General features: G+C 34.6%; 1 pseudogene; it reads left to right on the top strand.

Moving 5' to 3' along the window:
- The window catches only part of LOC138814308 (serine/threonine-protein kinase Nek4 pseudogene), a 43,023-nt pseudogene extending 19,381 nt beyond the window's left edge, over positions 1-23,642 (top strand).
- The last annotated feature ends 504 nt before the right edge of the window (positions 23,643-24,146 follow it).

Here is a 24,146-nt window from a genome sequence, read left to right as displayed (position 1 = left end):
GATGGCAATGCTCACAGGAGCATTGAGAGAATAAGAAATATAAACTCCCTTCTGAGGTAAAGGTCAATTCCAGTTAAAAAGAATTACTGAACGTTCTATGGTAGGAAGGGTCTAATATGTTTAACCTGATATTGAGAGATGTTTTAGAGGATGGTGCTAAAATAAAGGACACAGGATTGTGCTTTTCATGTGGCAGATTTATGGCTGTGGAAATAGAACATTATTCCTTAAGCCTATAACTAGTGTATTATTTTTTGAGGTGCATGGGATGAGTTTGGAAGTTGATGAAGAGGAATTTGTTAGATATAGCTAGAAAGATCACCTGGCTCACCTGGTTGTAAAGAGTAGAATGCCATTTCCTGTTGAGTATGAATGTGAAACACAAGGATATAGGTGCTATCCACACAGTTATATGTGTATTCATTTGCTTGTTAAGATTTTACTCAAATTTCTCATCTTTACTTTCAATGTCTATTACAAATGAGTAAGCCATTAATAGCTACACAAGTCATTCATATGTAGGACTACACAAGTCATAACTTGTGTGTCTAAAGTCCACTTCTCGATAGAAAATTATCCAGCTCAAGTCATATAGCTCCTCCCAATGCAAATATATCTTCTTGCCACAGTCTATGTGCCAATCCTGAAAAACAATAGTTTGGAACCACCTTATCTTGTAAAAACAACTGCTTAACTGTGAGACAGAGTTGAGTTACTGTCCACATTTGTTAATAAATCTCAATGTAGTTTTCAGAAGTTAGAGTTATAAAGTTGAAGATGAGACAGAAATTCAACAGTTGTATGGCCACATGCTCACTCTGTATTGGTTTTATTGTGTGATAATCTGTTTCTGCATCCTCCCATCCCTGTATTTCTTTGAGTGAGTGTCTATAATGTGTTTATTTCATTTAGTCAATCACTCAGCCTTACATGTGTCCATTATACAGGTGGCCTACATGTCTTGTATTATCTTGTAAAGAGTAAGTGTTGTACCATTTGGAAATTTATTAGAAAATGAAATTTTTAAAAGCCAGCCTAAATTTGAGGTGTTTAACTCGAATGCTCTAGTTTAAGTAAAGCTGATGTACAAATATACTCTGGCATGCCCAAATCTATTAAAACTAAAAATTCTCTGTTTTGCAGCTTCTGAGTTTCCCTAGATTTTATCTCTTATTTCCTGGTACACATTCATGTTTACAAAGCATCTGGCCACTTGTCTCCATGTTAGCTCTCCCTCCCATAATGAATCTCAGCTCTAAGCATCCTCAAGGTTAAATTATCTTTAGTTTGGTTCTCAGTATTAATATTTTCAGCTGTTTCCAATCAGGAATTTCATAGGCATCTGATATTGTCTCATTTCTGTGTTCCTCTTGTAGAAATAAATTATCTTCCAAATTTATCCTTGTGGTGATATTAAATATGTTAACTATTTAATATATTATCATTTTTAAGCAAGTTTATTTTGCTTAAATTGTTATTCTCTATTTGTGCTTATTGACTTTTTAACATTTTAGGCCCTCCTGAGTTGAATGAAATAGTTACCAGGGCAAAGCTGTGGTATTCCTTGCCTATTTATCTCTCAAAACTCATCTTGCATACCAATTTTAAATATCTGCACTTAATGGAAGAGGAGCCCGATCTAGAGCCAAATTCTGCAGGGTGAGTTTGTAGCTACTCTTACCATGATACCACATGCTGTGTTTTTTCTATGTATGGCCACTAAAGATTTATAAGTTGAAATTCTAACTCAGAAGGCAATAATATTAAGAAATCAAGTAATTACATCCTAAGAAAATGGTTATGAATGAGATTAATGCACTATAAAAGAGATTCTGTAGAACCCATCTTTCCCTTCTATGAAGTTAGAGTAAAAACAGAACAAAACAAACAAACAAACTCAACAAACTATCTATTTGAGTTGGAACGCAAACTCCAACAGTCACTGAATTTGTTTTTGTCTTGGACATCACAGTCTTCAGAAATGTCAAATATATTCTCATATGTTTAAATTACTCAGTCAATGATATTATGTCATAATAACCCATTTAGAATGAAACACTGAAACTATGGCAAAGTCAGATGCTATAACAAAGGCAGAATGTTCAAACCCTGGTCTTAAGTTGGGACTTCTGTCCATATATTATTGTTAACTTTAATTAAGATATAATTTTAGGCCTTATCTGATGTTCATTTATTTTTGGTAATTTTAATAGTGCTGGATTTTTTTCATTAATATTCCTTTTGACATTATTATGAGAGGTGATTACAGAGTGGTTACAGTTTAACATACCAGGTAAAGAGAATATTTCTTTTGGGACAATGTCACCCTTTCCCTCGCTCTCTCTGTTTTTCCCTCCCATCTTCACCCTTAAGTTGCATAGTTAATTTTCAACATGGTGTCTAATGAGTACCACTGTTGCATTTGCTTACCCTTTGTCCCTCCATTTCTGAACCCCAACTTACTCTCCCAAAGACGGAAATTATTTTTAGCCTAGGTATTAAAACTTGTCGACCATTTCCTATTATATAAATTTTATATTCCCTATTTATAAATGTAAAATTAAGTCTTTCTGGATTACTGAGACCTGAAATATAGTATTATAGTTTGGGTATAGATGTCTCCTGAAGGCCCCTGTTTTAAAAGGTTGGACTTTGAATGGGAATATTAGGAGACATTGGGACCTAACTGGAAGTCATTCGGTTTACTAGGGTTGTACCCTTAAAGTGGTAAATTAAATCTTAGCCTCCTTTTGTTCCTCTTTCTCTTTGGAATTCTGGCTAGGGGGTAACTAGGATTTTATGGACGCATTTTACTTGTGTCATGGTGTATTTACCTTGTCACAGCCCCCAAAGCAACAAGTCCCAAAAGTCACAGATTGAAGTCATTAGCACTATTAGCCAAAATAGACCCATTTTCTTAGAGTTATGTCATGTATTTGTGTGATGAAAAACTGACCAATACATCCAAGAAATATGTGACATAGCCTTTGTTATTGATTTACATTTACTGATATTCCATAGTTCGTACCTAGAAATGCTAATTTGTTGACTTTAAGAAAATATGTACTTATATATTTTATCAACTGTGCTCAGGTATTTTGATAGACAAGACAACAATTAAATAGTTTTAAAATAATAATTATGAATTTATCTTCAAGAGAAATTGTGTTGTTGCTTATATCTTTTTTTTGAAATCTAAAAATACTGTTAAGCAAGGCAGAATCTATTTTCTTAACAAAGAAACCACGAACTGATACATGAAAAATACCTTACCAAAACATATTAATAGTATCTGACACTGCAAAATGATATAACTCCCAGAGACACAGCTTCCTTTGGAACCCTACAGCAGGGAAAATTATTTTAGCTAGATAACATCCTGCTTATTGCCAGGCATTAGCTGGGAATTGCATTAATATGTATTAGCTTTGAATGAAATTGTGTTTTCTCTAGTATTTCCTTATTATCTAGATCACATACAAACATCTGTACTTTTTCAATGTTTTTCATGAGCCAGCTACTCTTTCCTACCAAACATTCATCATATGAGTTTTTTGGCATTTCCCCAGACCATAACGCCTCTTTTCTCATAAAATAAGCCATGTTCATTGCTAACATGATAGCTTTTCTTACTCTTCATTGTCTTTTCCTATATTATCTGACACTATTGTTTTACAATGTAACTACATCCTTTGCATTCTTTATGCATCATTCCATCATCTAGCTTCCTTACCAAGCTTCCATTTTCCTTCATGAGACTTTAAAAAAATTGTGCATCCCATTTAAGTTTTATCTTTTTTGTCTTTTTAAAAAATATATTTAACTATGTATTGGGCTCTGGTTTAAGGTTTAAGTTCCATGGTTAAAAAATATGCTGTATTTGAGTGTTTTACAGGCTATAGCAAAATGTAGAACCATGTGGACTGGCTGATTTGAGAAGAGGTATTAGGTTATAAAAAGCACATTCACACTGATCTTTATCTTGCCACATAATATCACCTTCATCTTCCAACTTTTCAGTGATGTCCATGGAACTTCTGTGATCAATAATAATTAATAGATGATAGGTTTGTTTGCTGCTTCTTCATTTAAAGGAATTGTTCATTATACATTGCACATAATTTTGATGTGATTTTTCAAATGTAATGATAATGTGGTTCTGCAGGTTTCTTTTTTAATTTTTTTTTAGATTTTTATTCTGAAAATATCGTACAGAGGGGTTACAATTACATGGGCAAGATAATGAGTACATTTCTTATTAAGCATTGTTGCCTCCTCCTTTGTTTCCCTTTCCCATCACTCCCCATCTACCCCCCCCCCCCACTATCTCCCCCCACCACCTGCCCCAACCACCGCGGCTAAAGTTGTAAAGTTCATTTTGGTTTCTTATTTCCAAGTATTCTGTATATCAATTCTCAACCATCTCAACCATTGACCATCAGATTCAAACTCCGTGCCATTTTACATATTTTGCATATTTTTATTTAAGTAAACACAGGAATAGTGTTAAGCTAAGTCAAAGTTTTACAATTTAAACATTTATAAGAACAATTAATCTATTATAAATGATTCTTCAGTATCAAACTTTGTTATTTCCTATGTATTATCATACTGTGTAATAAAGAAAATAGTAGTTTTGCATTACATATTTTTTTTTGATGTAGCAAAATTCAGTTTGCAAGAGTGAGAGGAGATAGCTATGGGAAGATAGTGTTTAGGTCAAAGTTTAATGTTCCTTACATACTCTGCTAACTAAGACCAATGGGACATTTCTTATATTACTGCTTTCTTCTAAACTTTTAAGATTTGCATGAACAAAGACATTCCACAAATTACAGGCAATTTATATAATGGTGTTAGTGTTTTTGCAATGTAAGTAAGCAGTGTTAAAATGTGTTATCGTCCTCATTATGGCGATTTAATGTATTAGTTTGTAGCATATGGCATGTGAGCCTCATGATAGGAGAATGAGCTTGGGCTTTTATTCCATTTACCAATAGGTGCCAGCATCCATTCAGTTCCCTCCAGGCATAGTAATTGTTCACAGAACAGCAGGATGCGAATCTACACTCGTAGCAATGTCTGAGAAATTGAGTTCATGGTACATTTTTCTCTCAAGCCTTTATTATACGATGTATTTTACATTGGTGGGTTGATTTTTATGCAATTTAATACTCTTGCTGTGAGCATCATCTTTGAGAACTTATGATCTCTCAGTTCATTCTTCATTCAATAATGTGTTTATGTGTTCTGTATAAAACTTTATTTTGATACCAACTATTCTGTCAAATGTTCCAAAATGGATCGATTCATAGACACTGAGCCAAATAAATCAGCCCTCAGAAATACACCATCAATTCCCTCATATAAAATGAGAATATGAAGTACTGTATTTCAGTGAAAAGATTGCTGTTGACACTAAAATATATATTATTAATGTATGAGTCCTCTTACTTTGATAAGTATCCTTTCTAACTGCCTCTCTCTTAGGATAATGATTAACATAATAGAATTTAAGTTCTGTTAGAATTCTGAGCTATAAAAGAAATGATAGAATGTGTACTCGGTGCTCCATTTAGGGCAAGACATCATATAAGACATCTCAGACCTGAAAAAGATAGCATTAACCTATTAAAATGTTTCAAAGGTCAGAACAAGAGAAGAAAGGGAGATATTTTTTAGAAGAATAAAAAACTCCATATATGTAATCCTCAATTATAGTATTACTTTAGGCATATTACTGTAGACACGTTACCTATCAAAATAAACTCCTCATCAGATAATTACATTGCACAGGTTTGCTTTATCATAAACAGCAAACATCAACTGTGAAGCTTAGGCAGAAAATATATACTTACATTTTGGAAGGGTGTTAGTTCTCAGAAACTAGGGAAGGATTGGAGAACCAATATCAGATGGTTGGTAGAAATGATGCTGGACTGTGGAGACAAAACCAGGTTCCACCCCAGGCAGGCAGCACACAGTCAGCAGTGTCTCCGGTACATTTACCTTTCCTGAATGAGTATTCCTGCATCAGACTGATGACAGAATTCCTTAAAAAAAAAAAAAAACCTCAGAGGTGTAGGATAGGACAGGGCTACAAACTCTCTTTCCTCTTTGGAGTCACGTGTTCTACAAAAACGGTTCAGACAAGTGATTAACTAAGTATAAATTAGTCGCTTATACCTAACCACCAAGTGATTGTTGAAAATAATATCTTATTTTTAAAATCTTGCTTCTTTTATGAAAGGCAAGACATGTTTATAAAGACAACCTACAAAGAAAATCTTGTCGTCTATGCGCTAAATTATTAAACATTTAATTATCTGCCTTCTTATAGTTGATAGCAATCTTATTCAACAGTCACTTTTTAAAACAATAAGACTAAACAGTTTATAGTAGATATTAATCTCTGCACTTTAAAGATAGTATAAACATTTAAAACATTTGATTCACATGCCTAATTAAACCTTAGATCTTTGACCAAATTCTAAAGTTCTTTCTACTATATTTAAGTTGTGAATATATTTCTGCATTTTTTCCCCTGCTCTTCTTGCTTCACCTATGTAAGTTTATGAGAAAGTGAAATGTATTAGTCAGGCAACTGGAAGGAAGCAGAAGCAAGCATTTGCATATGTAGTTATAAGAGGGAGTTTACTGGATTGGATTACACAGAGACTGATCTTCCTACAATGGTGGTGTACAGGCTGAGAACTGAGGAAAGTGGGGCCACTCAGTCTAAGACAATGTAAACCATAGAGCAAGGGCTAATAATTCACCTCAATTCAGGAAAGTATGTACAGAGGAAGTTTAAATACTACCTTAGAGAGAGGCTGGTACAAGTTTACAGTCAATGTTAGAAGAACCTCTAGTTTGATGTCCATGTTTGATGGCAACAATGAAAGGATGAGCTATCAAAAAGAGCATATTGTCTATGCCTGGGAACTGCCTTCTACACTAGAGCCTCCAGAATATTAAACAGTAAAAGAGACAGTCAACTCCCTCAATCAGTTCACTCACAGGCATGGATATTATCACTGGAAATACCCTCCCAGATAAAGACAGAAATATATTTCACCAGTTTTTCAAGTAAGTCTCCATCTAGTTGCCAATCAACTTACTATTATCTGAGCTAAGTAGTTTGTATGTTTCAATTGTTTTAAATTTTTGACAATGAATCATACTCAGAAACAATGAAGAATGAATAATTGAATCTGGGGTAAGGATTCATTTTGTATAAATTATTTTTTGATGAAAGTATAAAATTGGTTAAGGAAAGGTGTATTATATTAGCCACCCCACTTTGGTAAATATCTATATTCTATACCTTTTACTTATTTTCATTCATTTTATAATGATGAAAATGAATAAGCCAAATTTACTCTTCATTTTCCAAAATAGTGCTTTTACAAAATAAATTCCAAAATAGTTATTGAGCATGATTTTAAAAACAAAACTAGTAAAGACTTGTACTGACTACAAATTTAGCTTTACTGTTTGTAAGCTTAGAATAGCAGTTTGCCACTTTATAATCAATGACCTATAACACATGTCATATAGGCAGTTCATTTAGTAAAGAAGTAGATAAGAAATTGTCTATCAATAAATGTGAATTCTATGTTACAACATTTTTTACAAAATTACACAGGAAAATAAATGAATAATCATTAACAAAGACTCAAGATTTTAAATTCATTCTCTCATGATATTCATTCAATGTACCATAAGTACTATTTGTACGATCAGACTGATTAAAATTCTTTTGCAGCCATATATATTCATATTTTCTTTCTTTAACATAATAGTTATCAGAAATGGAAGAAACATCTTTCTTGTACAAATATATTATAAACTGGCTAAACTGTCATGTGTAAAATTAGAGAAAACTGTTATATAAAAACCATGTGTTATTTTTATAATGTACCATGTGATTTTGTTGTTGCTTTGTATGTTCCTCTCCCACGGTATAACCCCTATATTCACTGTATATGATTCTGGTGCCCTGCATTTTGTATATACACTTCTCTAATTCGGGGAGGGGAAAGGAAAAAAACAAAATGCTTAAATAAGGATACAGGCTGACCCATTATAACAATGAGATGTACAAAACACTATGTTGAAAATGAACTGTACAATTTCGGTGGGGGATAGGGGGGTAGTTGTGGAGGTGGGAGGGAAGGGAAGTAAGGGGAAAATAATGGAGGAGGCAACAATGTTACATAGGAAATGTACTCTTTACCTTGCTCATGTAACTGTAACCCCTTTGTACAGCATTTTTACAATAAAAACATATTTTTTAATTTAATTTTATTTTATTTGTGAACATACTGTACAGAGGAGTTACAATTACATGGGCAGGATAATGCGTACATTTCCTACCAAGCATTGCAGCCTCCTCCTTTGTTTACCCTTCACATCCCTTCCCAGCCTCCCCCCTCTCCCCCAATCCCAATTCTTCTCCTTCCCCCCCTTCCCTCCCCACACCGACGTTGTAAAGCTCATTTTGGACATGACAACTTGTGCTTCTCATTGTTGCAACAGGTCCACCTGTATCCTTAAACAACTGGTTTTTCCCCATCTCCTCCACAAGTTATACTGACATCAAATATAGTGAAAGCAGGGGTTATACTGTGGGGGAGGGACATACAAAGCAACAAAGAGATAATCTTATAAATGCGTTAGAAACACATGCATGAAAGAAAAAAAAACATTAAAATACACATCTAAGGGTTCATTTTCCTGACATCACATTATCTGACCTTTTCTGCTTGACTCATAACTCCCCTATGACCCAGCAATCCCACTTGTGGGCATTTACCCAAATGTTTACAAACAAGACCACACTAAAGCTACCAGCACAACTATGTTTATTGCAGCATTATTTACCATAGCTAAGATATAGAACCAACCCAGATGCCCCTCAGTAGATGAATGGATCAAGAAAATGTGGTATATATACACAATGGAATTCTATGCCTCCATCAGAAAGAATGACATTGCCCCATTTGTTAGGAAATGGAAAAACTTGGAAAAAATTATATTAAGTGAAGTAAGCCAGGCCCAAAGAAACATAGGTCCCATGGTTTCCCTTATTTGTAATATCTAGTATATGTATGAGTCAAGCAGAATAAAAACATATTTTAAAAAGACGTGTTATAAAAATTCAGTTGAATGTTTCAAATTCAAAATAATTTTTGCTCTGAGCCCTTTTGGCTCATATCTGTAATATTATGCTACTCAGTATGCTGAGATCTGATAATCTAGTTCCAAGCCAGCCCCGGGAAACAAAGTCTGTGAGATAGCTCTCTAGCTAACCACCAAAAAGCCAGAAGTAAAGCTGTGACTCAAGTGGTAGAATGTGAGCCTTCAGCATAAAAGCAAATTCATAACTCTTAAAACAAAGGCATAGCACAATGTCTAGGGACACTGAGTTTAAATCCCAGTAAAGGAACAAAGAAAATAATTATAATTATCAGATAATTTACAATAAACTGTCCTCTATAATCACCTAATATTGTAAAGGTTCCTTTGTCTCAGTCATGTTCATGGGGATCTTCAAATTAACATGCTTTGAGAGATACATTTTGCATCACTTGGAAAATATAAAGCTACTATCAAAATTATCATATACTCGTTGGGGGTGAGGGGTGGGAGGTGGGATGGGGGTGTAGCTGAGAAGGTCAGAGGGAAAGGATGGTAGGGGAAAAACAAAGGAGGAGGCAACAATGCTGGATAAGAAATATACTCATTACTTTGCTCATGTAACTGTAATCCCTTTGTACAGTATTTTCACAATAAAATTTTTTTTAAAAAAATGTAGTATTGAGCCGGGCGCCGGTGGCTCATGCCTGTAATCTTAGCTGCTAAAGAGGTTGAGATCTGAGGATCACAGTTGTAAGCTAGCCCTGGCAGGAAAGTCCATGAGACTATTATCTACAATAAACCAGTAGAAAACCGGAGGTGGTGCTGTGACTCAAGCAGTAGAGCCCTCGCCTTGAGCTGCAGAGCTGAGGGATAGTGCCCAAGCCACAGTTTCAAGCCCCACAACTGACATAAATAACTGAATGAATAAATAAATAAATTAATATAAAAATAAATTAATAAAATGTATTAACTAGTACTTCACTGGGATTATTATAAGCAAAAATCACCCACCTTATATTTATTAGGCATAAATTAATTATTCTAAATATTGTTCAAACTTATTAGTTTTTGAATTTAAAGCTTAAAAAGAGACAACATGCATGGTTTATTTAAAATCTTGTCTGGTACATAAAACACTATCACATTAAGAAGAAAACAAAAATCATTATTCCATGACAGTATTTTTATATACTACATTTTTGTCAAAATCAATTAGCAAACTGAATACATTAAATAAAATGTTTATAGCAAATTTCTCTTTACAGAAGGGATAGTGTATAACTAAGATAATAAAACAGATTTAATTACTATTTCAATTATTCTTAGGCTTCAAATAATAACTCCTCTTCCAAATTTCTCATCAAGATCATTTCCTATCCTTTTTTAAAAAAAATTATTATTGTCAAGGTGATGTTCAGAGGGATTACAGTTATATAAGTAAGGCAGTGAATACATTTCTTGTAGAACTTGTTACTCCTTCATTTTTCTCCAATTTTCCCTCCCTTCAATACCCCCCAAGTTGTACAGATCATTTCAAACAAATTGTTTTCTGAGTATCGCTGTTGCATTGGTTCCCCCTTTTTCTAATCATTTTGTTGTTCCCCTTCACTTCCCTAATTCAGATAAATGAATATACAATACCCAGGGTACCAAAATCAAACACATTTACAATTATGCAAGACACGGTACATAGAGTTGTTGTGATATTTCACAGATACTTTTTTTTCCTAATATGAGGTGGCTATAATGCATTATCTGCTGCCAAAGGATATGAGGGAGGCTGGTGAATGTCTTCCAGATAAGTCAAAGAGAATTGCAAAGAATGAAAAACATTCTCCTTAGGTTCTGTTTTTGCAGATGCTATAAAACAGCTGGGAAGAAAAAGAATTGTGAACTCCTGAATGTCAATAAATGCTATTTACAGCACTATCTCCTTATGAGGGTACTGAAACATGTATGGGTCAATTGCTTGGAAATATAAATGAAAAGGAAAATTATTATTTAACTTTTTCCCTGTGTTTTTGTCCCTGAGTATCATTGCTGTATACTCAGATTTTCATATATAAAGAAGGAAGCAGCATAATATATTCCTTCCAACTTCATTCCATATCTAACAAAACTTTGTATTGTCTACTACTATATCACTTTTCTAAGTTTTCTTCCTGTGGTATCTAGTAGGATGCATGGCAAATTATTAACATAATGAAAGATATTAAGCTAAACTGAAATTATTGTCTTCACTAAATAAAGTTCTTTGTAACACGGATGTCCAGAACTGAGTAAATGATACCCAGAACATGGTGTTATAGAACATGGTGTTCTATAAGCAATACTTATTTTCATATTTAAATTTCATTGTATTTGAGGTACCAAGTAACTCATATTATCATAGAATTATTTCCATAATTATTTTGCAAGTTTTGCCTTCATCTTGTTTACCACTCTGAATTTAATCATTCATGATGTCCTTTTTATCCATTATTTATTTTATCTTGTTTCTGCTCATTATTTTACTATGTAAATGCAGAGACTCAAATATTAAGTTAAAAATCATAAAAGATGCTATCTAGCTTGAGTTTCTACAAAATAGTGTCATTGAATAATGAAAAAACTATAAAATTACCTTGTGATTTTCACTATTTGTCTCTTTAGAGAGCCATAATATCAGAAATTCTTGCCAGCATTTTCTTAGGAGAATTTCAAGTATTAATGCAGAAGCAATGCAAAACAAAATTCCTTGTCTCTGTTTGTGTTTCTGTAATGCAAAGAAACAACAACCAGGAATCATCCTCATGCAAAATATCTAACTGCAACTCTGAACCATTCACAAGTCCTCCTTACTGTGTTAGTGTCACAATTAGTGTTCTAATCTGCCAACTGACCCTCAAACTCCCTGGGCCTGGGACTTGAAATTTTCTTTTAGTCTGCTTCTGGGTATCTGTCTCTGTCTAAATTTCTGATGATGCTTAAACTGAACCCATAACCCATCAATCCCAGTTCAGACTGGGAAAAGGAAGAAATGATGATAAAAATTTCAAAATGCCTTTAAGGGAATTATCTTAATAAGTTTTCTCTGTGCATGAGAATCCTTAAATGAGTCATGTATTCATACTCTTTACTTAAGGTTGGATTAGGAGTGTTGAGGTAGTTGTTGAGATGGGTTTGGGTCACGAACCTACGAATACCTATTTTCTTGAGAAGTAGTCTGCAGAAAGGAACACAAGTCCTATGCTACTTTTTTTTTTCTTAAGGTGTTTTTTCGTGTCCCTGGAGATGCTGTGTTGAATTTCACATGGTTATTACAGGAACATCTGGAATACCAGATGCGAGCAGACACATTAAGGGGCATTTAATCTATACATCTAAGCATGAGTCAAGTTAATCAGGAATCTCATTTCACTTCTGAAAATGAGTTAGATAAGCCAAGGCAATAGTAAGCATCTCCACATTCTAGATGACAAAAGACTTATAAAGAGGCCATATGGTGCTCAAGACAAAAAATTGTGTGAATGTGAGTTTATGAATATGTGCACATGTGTTCCTGCATACAGAAATTCAACTCCATTCACAAATCATACATTTCCCTCAAAAGAAAAGTGTATAAAATTTTACCCTGTTTACAGTAACAACTATGAATGTGACATGTTCTAAGAAATGAATTATTATGTGACTTTTCCTTCATAGAAACCTTATAGAATATGCTAACACTAACTAAGAGAGTTATATCAATAGATTTCATGGGCCCACTGTTTGATATATGATATAACATTGATTGTAGTATTATTATGCAGTATTGAACTACAATTATAGTAATGAATATGGATCAAATATAAAGATTTTGGTATGATTGTAGCAGTATACCTAATATTTAAGAATTTTATATTATTGATTCCTTAATTGTTTAACAATTCTAATGACTATAATATATAGTTATATAAGCATTATATATAATTTAGAGAAATTGATATATTATGAAAATATGACTGTCCCCCAATAACTTTACAAAGCTATAATTTAGAAGGATTATTTCAATTTGAATATTTTTCATACTGGAATTATTGAGAAATTGAACAATGGAATTATATTGAATTCTGATTATTATGGAAAACAAACTGAATGTTTGCATTACATGGTAATTCACTATTTATTAATATTATAAAACAGAATATTTTATAAAGATTTGCAATGTTAGTACTTCCTGTATTGTTTCAGACCAGAAAGATGAATAGGAGCTTGCATTCAGAGCACTTCCAATATAATAAGATTAAATCAGTTTTGTTTTTTTTTAGGGAGTATCCTGTGGTTGAACTAAGAGTTTGTGTACAATTCCTGAACTTTTAAAAAAAAATTTGTTCAAGGCTAGCACACAACCAATTATCACACAGTTCTATTTATAAGTAATTAGGGATTAGAGTTACATGGACATTTCTGCTTGTGTTGACTTCTGTTTTCCTCAGCTCTCAGCCTTGTTAGTAGCTACAGTTCTCATCAGGAGTCATTAGCACCTGACTACAACACAGTGGAATAAAGGTTGTAAATTTGAAGGAATTTGGAGGGAAAGAAATAGAAACATTGTTTTCTAGAAAAAAATATTTGAGCTAAAGATAGGAAGATAAATCATATAATTGATGATAAATATATGCATTATTTTATAAAGACCAATGCCAGAATAAAGATTTGCATTTTTATTGTACATAACAGGTAAGTACAATTTTGACTTGTACTTTAGAAAATGGACAACACTTTATATTATAAAATAATTTTAAACATAGTCTATTTTAATTAAAAACAGAGTGGTCCTGAACTTTGTTACAAAGCTTAGAGATAAATGTCTAAATTCAAATGAAGTTCCTATGTATTTTATATTTATGAAATTGAAAGGACAATTTTATAGATATTTATATTTCTATATCCTCTGTCATTATTAGAATTTCTAAAGATGATTTTAAATTCTACAATTTAGAAATTTATCTGAAATGTGGAGAATTGTGGCCTAACTTCTATTAATTGATGATATCTAATATTAACATACTCTATAGGCATTAGTAAAAGGAATTTAAAAATCACAATTCCACACAGATGCAAAAATATGTATCTGATACCACAGTATTCAGCTACGTTTCATGAATTATAAATTGGGTTTTTGCAAGAACCTCATTTCAGAATTTAGTGATTAATAATTGATAAGTCTATAAAACAGATATATTGCACACTACTAGGGGGACTGTATAAAGCTTGCCTGAAAACTTAATTTAATGTAAACAACTGCTTTTTTCAGATAACAATCAACAACCCTTTTTCTTTCCATAGAAAATATTTTGAAACCAAAATTTTTATAGTTTCTTGCTTCTCAATTAAATGTATCATGAATATAGCTAAGAAAAAAATCTTTCAAATTTTAAAGATCTCAGTTTAGCAAGTGGATATAGATTGATGTAAATAGAACACATGGAGAATTTATTGTAGCAAGCCAATCAGTGGCTTAGAAGCTCATCATAAAATCATGAGACAGTATTAAATACATTGTCCTTTAAATATAAAATTTTCATCTCATAAACATGGGGACAATTTTGTATTATGTATCTTGAAAGGGTCAACAATTTTTCAGGATTTCTCTACAAAGAAATGTTAAACGTTTCAAGATATGAAAACAAAACAATAGTTTGAGTAGAACTCAAGGTATGCTCATGTTAAAGAATTGTATGATAGGTACTCTAAGTACATGTATTTTTAATGCAATAATTAAAATAAAATAAAGGTGGGATGGTTTTATGCAGTGTTCCCATTCTTATGGCAGGAGAAAATATTATGCATGTGTGAGATGTAAGGTACGAATTATTTCCCTTTTGTCATTTCCATTATATATTATATACATAATACTGCTATTGCACAAAAAATAAAGTAAAATATAAATGAAAAAGTTTACCCAATATCAGATTAATTTGAAGAAAATGAAGCATAACAATTAAAAGATTTAGGAAAATGACTATAAGAAGGTCTAAAGAGATTTTGCAAAAAATAAGAATATGGTAGATTTTCCTAATCACTGTACCCTATCATTGGAAGGAAGTTTACTTACCTATATACCCAGATAGATACAGTTAAGTTAAATTTGCATTTCTGTCTTGCTGTATGTTTGTCTGTGTGATCGGATATCTATCATTCCATTCTGAAGTTTACATATTCAAACTGATTTCACTGTGATGTAAAATTGTTGGTATATGTGAAAATTATGAAACATAATAATAAATAAATTTTAAAACATTATTTCAATACAGGGAATGTGTGGCTATTTTCTACCACATTTGCTTTCTGTCCTATTGAGGGGGGGGATGAGTTCAAGCACACTAATTGGTTTTAGTTTTAATTAATTTCCACATTGGTTTTAATTTTATATCTCATTCAGTTTGCAATATACTTATTTTTTATATAACAATGTAGCTTGTAGTATGCTTTTCTTTCAAATATTTTTCTATATCTTTCTTTTGTGCTTGTCTGCCTGCTTGCCTTCCTTTCTTCCTTCTTTCCTTTTCTTTCCTTCCTTTCTTTCTTTCCTTCCTCCTTTTCTTTCCTTCCTTCCATTCTGCTTTCCTTTATTCCTTCCTTTATTTTATGACATTATTAAGATTTTACCCAAGGCTTTGGAGTTGTTAGGCTGACATCCTATCAACTGAGCCACACGTCTACTTCTAGATTTCTGCTGGTTAATTGGAAATACATATCTTGAGGTTTTGTCTGTCAAGGATGGCTTTGAACTTCAGTCTCAGATTTGAGACTCCTGTTTTGTGAGGATTTTAAATGTAAACCACTGGGACCTGGCTCTGTTTTCTTCTTTTTTTCTTTTTGTTTCTTTTTTTTTCACCCATTTTCCTCTGATTTTGTGTCCTCCTACTAGCTTCCCTCTAGTTTTGAAATTAAGTTTTTATTGTGAAAATACTGTACAGAGGGTTTACAGTTACATGAGCAAGGAAATGAGAACATTTTTATTGTGAAAATACTGTACAGAGAAATGAGTACATTTCTTAACAAGCATTGTTGCCTCCTCCTTTGTTTCCCCTTATATCCCTGCCCTCTCGTCCCCACCCCCCTGCCTAAATTGTAAAGTTCATTTTTCAACATAGCGGCTTGTACATCTCATTGTTGCAATGGGTCAATCTGTATCCCTATTTAAACAATTTGTTTTTTCCCTTCCCCTCCCCAAATTATATGAACATCAAATAGAGTGAAGACAGGGGTTATACTGTGGGGGAGGGACATACAAAGCAACAAAAAAAATCACATAATACCTTATAAATATGTTAGAAACAATAGCTAGGGAGAAAAAAACAAATCAACAAACAAACAAAACACACTTGTGTCCTTATCTTGGGGTTCATTTCTCTTAACATCATCTTATCTGACCTTTTCTGCTTGTTCCAGACATATAGTAGTTATTGTGAATAAGGAAAACCATGGGACCTATGTTTCTTTGGGCCTGGCTTACTTCACTTAATACAATTTTTTCCAAGTCTTTCCATTTCCTAAAAAATGGAACGATGCCATTCTTTCTGTTGGAGGCATAGAATTCCATTTTATATATATATATATATATATATATATTATATAATATATATACCACATATATATATACCACATTATATATATATGTATATATATATATATATATATATATATATATATATATATATATCACATTTTCTTTTTTTTTTTTCCGGTAGTGGGCCTGATCTCTGGGCCTGGGTGCTGTCCTTCAGCTTTTCAGCTCAAGGCTAGCGCTCTACCACCTGAGCCACAGCGCCACTTCCGGCTTTTTTTCTTTTTGCTTATGTGGTGCTGGGGAATCAATCATACCCAGGGCTTCAAGCATGCAAGGCAAGCGCTCTACCACTGAGCCGAGCCACCTTCCCAGCCCATCACATTTTCTTGATCCATTCATCTACTGAGGGGATGTGGCCAGAAGGGAATCCTACTGCATTGTTGGTGGGAGTGTAAACTTGTTCAACCACTTTGGAAAATAGTATGGAGCTTCCTCAAAAGACTCCACATAGAGCTCCCCTATGACCCAGAAATCCCACTTTTGGACATTTACCCAAATGATCACAAACAAAACCATACTAAGTCTACCAGAACAACTAGCTTCCCTCTTGTGTGCACATGTGTATACCATATGTGGGTTCAAGAACATAGAGTCATCTAAAAACGAGGTGACAAATTAAGAAGAGATTTCTTCAGTCTGCTTTACTTTGTTACATCTCCTTGCATTTTGAATTTAACATTCTGATATCAAGGAGACCATGTGCCATTTGTTTCTCTGATCTTGGCTTATTTTGCTCAACATGATTTGTTCTAGTTCCATCCATTTCCTTGCAAATGCCATTATTTTGTCCTTTCTAATGGCTGCATAATATTCCATTGTATATAGGTACCCCGATTTCTTGATCCATTCATCTATAGTGGGCCATCTGTGTCCTTTCCATATCTTGGCAACTGTGAACAATGCAGCAATGAACATGGAAGTGCAGGATAAATGCCTAGGAGTGATACAACTGGGTTGTAGGGAAGATCTATGTTTAGTTTTCTGAGGAATCTCTAGACTGCTTTCCAAAGTGGTTGTATTAGTGTACATTTCCACCAGCAAAGCAGTAGGGCTCCTCTTTCTCCGCATCCCTGCCAGCATTTGCCATTTTCTGAATTTAGGATATAGGCCATTCTGACTGGCGTAAGATGGTATCTCAGGGTTCGTTTCATTTCTTCTATGAACATTTCCTCATGTGTTTCTTTGGAATTTTTATCTCTTCTTCTGAGAAGTCTCTCTTTAGCTCCCTTGTCCATTTAATGATTGGTTTATTAGATTTGGGAGGGATTAATTTCTTGCGTTCACTTCATATAATGGATATTAGGCTTTTGTCTGATAAATTGCTGGTAAATATCTTCACCCAATTGCTTGACTGTCTTTCTAGTTTGGTAGCTATATCTTTTTTTATGATTTTTTAATTGTGAAAATACTATACAGAGGGTTACAATTACATGGGCAAGATAATGAGTACATTTCTTTTTTGTTGTTTTTTAAATCTTTTTTATTTATTTTTTTGGGGGGTCAGGTCGTGGGGCCTGAACTCTGGGCCTGGGCGCTGTCCCTCAGCTCTTCAGCTCAAGGCTAGCGCTCTACCACTTGAGCCACAGCACCACTTCTGGCTTTTTTCTTTTTGCTTATGTGGTGCTGAGGAATCAAACCCAGAGCCTCATGCATGCAAAGCAAGTGATCTACCACTGAGCCACCTTCCCAGCCCCATGAGTACATTTCTTATCAAGCATTGTAGCCTCCTCCTTTGTTTCCCCTTCCCAACCTTTCCCATCCTCTCCCCCACCCCCCACCCAATTTTCCCCGGTCCCCCCTCACCCCCCCCCAACGTTGTAAAGTTCATTTTCGACATAACGTCTTGTACATCTCATTGTTGCAATGGGTCTACCTGTATCCCTATTTAAACGATTTGTTTTTCCCCTTCTCCTCAACAAATTATACCGACATCAAATACAGTGAAAGCAGGGGTTATACTGTGGGGGAGGGACATACAAAGCAACAAAGAAATAATATTATAAATGTGTTAGAAACAATCACATGAAAAAAAAACATTTGAGTACATATCTTAGGGTTCATTTCCTAACATCAACTTATCTGACCTTTTCTGCTTGACTCATACATATACTAGATATTGCAAATAAGGGAGACCATGGGACCTGTGTTTCTTTGGGCCTGGCTTACTTCACTTAATATTATTTTTTCCAAATCTTTCCATTTCCTAATAAATGGGGCAATGTCATTCTTTCTGATGGAGGCATAGAATTCCATTGTGTATATATAACACATTTTCTTGATCCATTCATCTCCTGAGGGGCATCTGGGTTGGTTCCATATCTTAACTATGGTAAGTAATGCTACAATAAACATAGTTGTGCTGGTAGCTTTAGTGTGGTCTTGTTTGTAAACATTTGGGTAAATGCCCAAAAGTGGGATTGCTGGGTCATAGCTGAGCTCTATGTGGAGTCTTTTGAGGAACAAGTTTACACTCCCACCAACAATGAAGTAAGGTTCCCTTCTGTCCACATCCCCTCCAGCATCTGTTGTTATTAGAGTTCTTGATTTTAGCCATTCTAACTGGAGTGAGGTGGTATCTCAATGTTGTTTAGATTTGCATTTCTTTTATGGCTAGGAAGGTTGAGCATTTCATCATGTGTCTATTGGCTATCCTTCTTTCTTCTTCAGAGAAGTTTCTCTTTAAGTCTTTAGCCCATTTTCTTATTGGGCAGTTGTTTCTTTGAGGATTTGTTGTTGGCGGATTTAATTTTTTGAGTTCCAAGTATATTTTAGATATGAAACCCTTGTCCGTTGTATGGCTAGTGAAGACCTTCTCCCAATCCATAGGCTTTCTCTTGATCTTGCTAGCTATGTTCTCGGTAGCTAAATCTTTAGTTGTGAAGAAACTTTTTTTATTTTAAGGTAGTCCCATTTGTCAAGTCTCTCTCCAATTTGTTATGACCCTGGGACTCTGTTCAGAAGTTTCTCCCTGTGCCTGTAATTTTAATGTCTCTCTTACTATATACAGTAGTTTCAGAGTTTCAGATTTTATGTTGAGTTCTTTAATCCATTTTGATCCACATTTAGTTTTTTTCATGTGGCTGCCCAGAGGGTTTTTCTTTCTTTATGAACTTTACCACTTCTCTAGTAAATTATGTTAGTCCTACAAATTTTAATACATTTAAGTGTTAGGACAATCTTTTGTTGATTAGATGCTAAAATGTTGTTGCAAACATTTAGATTAACTTTTATTTTTCTTTATGAGGTTTTGTCCACTTATCATTAAAAATAAATCTTGATAATTGGGCACTAGTGGCTCACGCCTTCAATCCTAGCTACTCAGGAGGCTGAGGTCTGAGGATCACGGTTCAAAGTCAGCCAGGGGAGGAAAGTCCATGAGACTCTTATCTCCAATAAAGCACTAGAAAATCGGAAGTGGTGCTGTGGCTCAAGTAGTAGAGCCCTTGCCTTGAGCTGAAGAGCTGAGAGATAGCGCCCAAGCCCAGAGTTCAAGCCCCACGACCAACAAAAAATAAAATAAAATAAAATAAATTATTAAATAAATCTTGAAAATGAGTAATATAAAAAAGTTAATGAGGGCTGGGAAGGTGGCTCAGTGGTAGAGCGCTTACCTTGCATGCATGCGGCCGTGGATTCGATTCTTCAGCACCACATAAGAAAAAAGAAAAAAACTGGAAGTGGCACTATGGCTCAAGTGGTAGAGCGCTGGCCTTGAGCTGAAATGCTGAAGGACAGCATCCTGGCCCAGAGTTCCGGCCACACGACTGAACCAAAAAATAAAAAATAAAAAAAATAAATGAAAGGACATTTTAAAATAAACTCTTAAGAGATATTTTATAGTCTAAGGCAGCACAAACCTACAGTTTGGTGAATAGTGTAACAGCGTCAATCTGTAGAGTAAAAGACATATTTTTTTGGTGACCAGTTTACAAATGTAATATCAACTTTCAAAAAAAGTATGAACATACTTGGTAGAAAACATTTTTTAAGATTAAAGTTATTATTGTTTTTGTCGGTTGTGGGGCTTAAACTCTAGGCCTGAGCGCTGTCCCTCAGCTCTTCAGCTCAAGGCGAGGGTACTACTGCTTGAGCCACAGCACCACTTCTTGTTTTCTAGTGGTTTTAGTGGAGGTAAGAGTCTCATGGACTTTCTTGCCCGGGCTGGCTTTGAACTGCGATCCTCAGGTCTCAGCCTCCTGAATAGCTAGGATTAGAGGCGTAAGCCACCGGCACCTGGCTAAAGATTACAGTTATTGAAACTCAGGGTACTTCTGCCATGGCAAGCTTTCTGTGCACAAAAATTCCTGAGCCCTGCTTCCATTTTTAAGATTTTGGGGGAAATGAAAACAGATTCACTGGCTGCCTCCCCTCCTCACCTTGCATAATACGAACCAAGTGCTTTGTCTCTGACACAGGAGTCTCATAATTCTTGGAGCATCCTGGGGCTGCATAGCAAAATGTTAGTGTGGAGATAGTGTAAAAATCTCAGACTCTGCATGGCTTTTCAAATAGAAGAAGATACTTTCATTTCTTGGTGAGACTGTGTTTTAACAATCAGTACACTCATTCTAATGGAAACTCCTGAGAGTTCCTTCAGCAATGGAAAACTTAGAGGTGCTTCAGAAACTAGATTAAAAATGTATTCTAAGTGTGAATATTTCTCAATCATCTCATACACTCCCTAGCAATTCTCCTTAAATTTGCTATTGCCCTAAATCCTTGAAATCAAAGAAACAATTGCTGGGATGGCTGACATGGTAAAGTGTGTTCATTATTGTAAAACTGTTCGCTGAGAAATTTACTTAGAGTACAATAAATGTATTGTTACATAGCAACTTGGAACTACTACAATACTTTACAGTGAACGAAAATCTATATGAAAGTATATTAATTTGAAGAAAATAAACATTTTTTAGTTCATGTATGTTGCTTACCCTGACCAAGATTTAAGAAGAAACTAAGAAAACCCCTTTTTCTTCCTTTTTTTTGTAAGAGCAAGGAAGTATTCTTTTATTCACTGCTATATATATCCTTATCTCCTGGCAAAGCACCTAACACATAATAAAAACATAACTGACTGAAAGAAATTTCATTAGAGTATTTGTGTGTGTGTGTAATTTTGAAGAAAGTATTTTTATAAGAAACTAAGAACATCTGGAGTATTTATTTCTAAAGTCATTTAAATATAAAGTGAAAATTTACTGAGTAGGTCTTATATTTTACTTTATAAAAACTATTTCCTGTGTAGGCAGTATTTCTTGTCAAATGATGTGATATACAGCCATACATAGAAAGGAAACTATATTTTGATGTACATGAAGACATTTCCTGAAAACTCAAACTGTCTTCCTAACAAAAACAAACATCATCAAAGTGGGTGACCTAGGAATCGCACGAGTGTTAGAAAATAATAGTGACATGACGAACACCCTCATTGGCACACCCTATTACATGAGCCCTGAATTGTTTTCAAACCACCCTACAATTATAAGTCTGATGTTGAGGCTTTGGGATGCTGTGACTATGAAATGGACACTGAAACATGCTTTCAACGCAAAAGACATAAATTCTGTAGTTTACCAGATGGTTGAAGGAAAGCTGCCACCAAATACAAAGAATTTATAGCCCAGAGCTGGCTGCCTGAAGAAAGACCCTCTGTGAGAAGCATCTTGAAGCAACCTCATGTAAAACACCAAACATCCTTATTTTTGGAGGCCACAAAGGCAAAAACTTCCAGAAATAACATAAAAAATGGTGACTCTAAATCCAAACCTGTTGCTGCATCATTTCCATAAAGGCAGAATCAGACCATGATGTGATCCACCACCACCCTCACTGTTCTGAGGTTTCCAAGACTTATGTAATGGGTGAAGACAATTGTTTGTCCCAAGAAAGGCCTATGGTTATTGGTCCTTTGAAATCACCTGCTAGTCCAAAAGGCCACACTGGCAAACCAGACATAAGCAAGACTACAGAATTATTAGCTATGATTAGTAGAGTAAATATTGACATCTTACCTGCAGAAAGGAGAGCGTTAATGAATGATGGCTCAGTTCAAGAGAATCAACCAAGACATTTAGATGCTGCTAATGAGCTAGGTCAGTGCACCATTTCTCAAGTGAAAGAGAAGACACAGGACAACACGGAATCCAGGGCTCAGCCTGAAATCCTGATTTCCATATGGTGCTCTGATAACGGCCATAGGGAAGGGAATGAACCAGTTAAGCCACTTTAGCACCTAAATAAAGACCAGAGGCCAAAGGACCAGGAACAAGTTGCTGAGGAATATATTATGGAAAAGCAGGACACAATCCATCTAGGTTTGCAGCCACACAACTCTGCGTTTGAACCATCCCTTTCCGGACAGCCATGGCAGAAGAAAAGAGAACAGACTAAGCACAATGGCTTAATAGAAGCACCTCCTCAGTTTTTGTCCTCTCATACTACTGTGGGAAAAGTGAATGTCATATCAACACAAAATGTTGAAAACCAAAATAGACTAGCCAGTGAGTCTGTGAGCCGTTCTACAAACAGTGAGATATCATCATCAAAGGATCGGCCATTACCAGCCTACGGCTAAAGCAGTTAAAGGAAGAGATGTTTCCTTCAGGGTCTTCAGTGAGGAGTGCAACTGGGCCAGAGAAACCACAGGAGGAAGGCCTTCCATCCCTACCAGATGGTTCTCTTCTGACTGCAGTATTGCTCAGGAAAGAAAACTGATTCATTGTCTGAGGATGAGTTAAGTTCTTTTACAAGTTCAACAGATAAGTCAGATGGGGATTCCAGGGAAGGGAAAAGTCATACAAATGAAATGAGTGACTTGGTACAACTGATGACTCAGACCTTTAAACTGGATTCTAAAGACAGCTGTAAAGATATTTGGTACCCCTTTTTCTTTTGATTCTATAAGAGATACATAAAGCAGAGCATGGTTGAGTATGTCTTTAATTCCAAATATTCAGGAGAAATAGATAGATAAATTATTAGGACCTAAGATAACTAGATGCTGAGTGAAAAATAACTAAGCTAGTGACCTAAATAGAAACAATTCCTCAGATGGCATTTTGCTCAAATCCCATAGTGGCTAAAAAGCGCATTCAAAATTTTTCACCACTATAAATACTTCAAGATATGTAATAAACCATTATAAGGGCTGAATTTTACATTTGAGTTATGTTGTCAGATTTAATTTCTCAGTGACTCAATGATGACTTGTGTCAGATGAGTTAAAGGGATTTATTTCCTATTTGAAGAAATATTTTGATGCACAATTCCTTCTGACTCTCAATGGTTATACATTCAATGGTTTACATTCAGTGGTTTTATAATTCACATAAATGTTTGAAAAGCAAACAAATATTTTCCATAATAAAAATCATATATAAAATATTATACATAACAAAAT

Source organism: Dipodomys merriami, unplaced genomic scaffold, assembly GCF_024711535.1.
Source record: "Dipodomys merriami isolate MVZ:Mamm:240054 unplaced genomic scaffold, mDipMer1.0.p SCAF_6, whole genome shotgun sequence".
NCBI classification, from domain to species: Eukaryota; Metazoa; Chordata; class Mammalia; order Rodentia; family Heteromyidae; genus Dipodomys; species Dipodomys merriami.
Note: the sequence above shows the minus strand (reverse complement) of the source record. Positions and strands in the feature narration are given on the sequence as shown.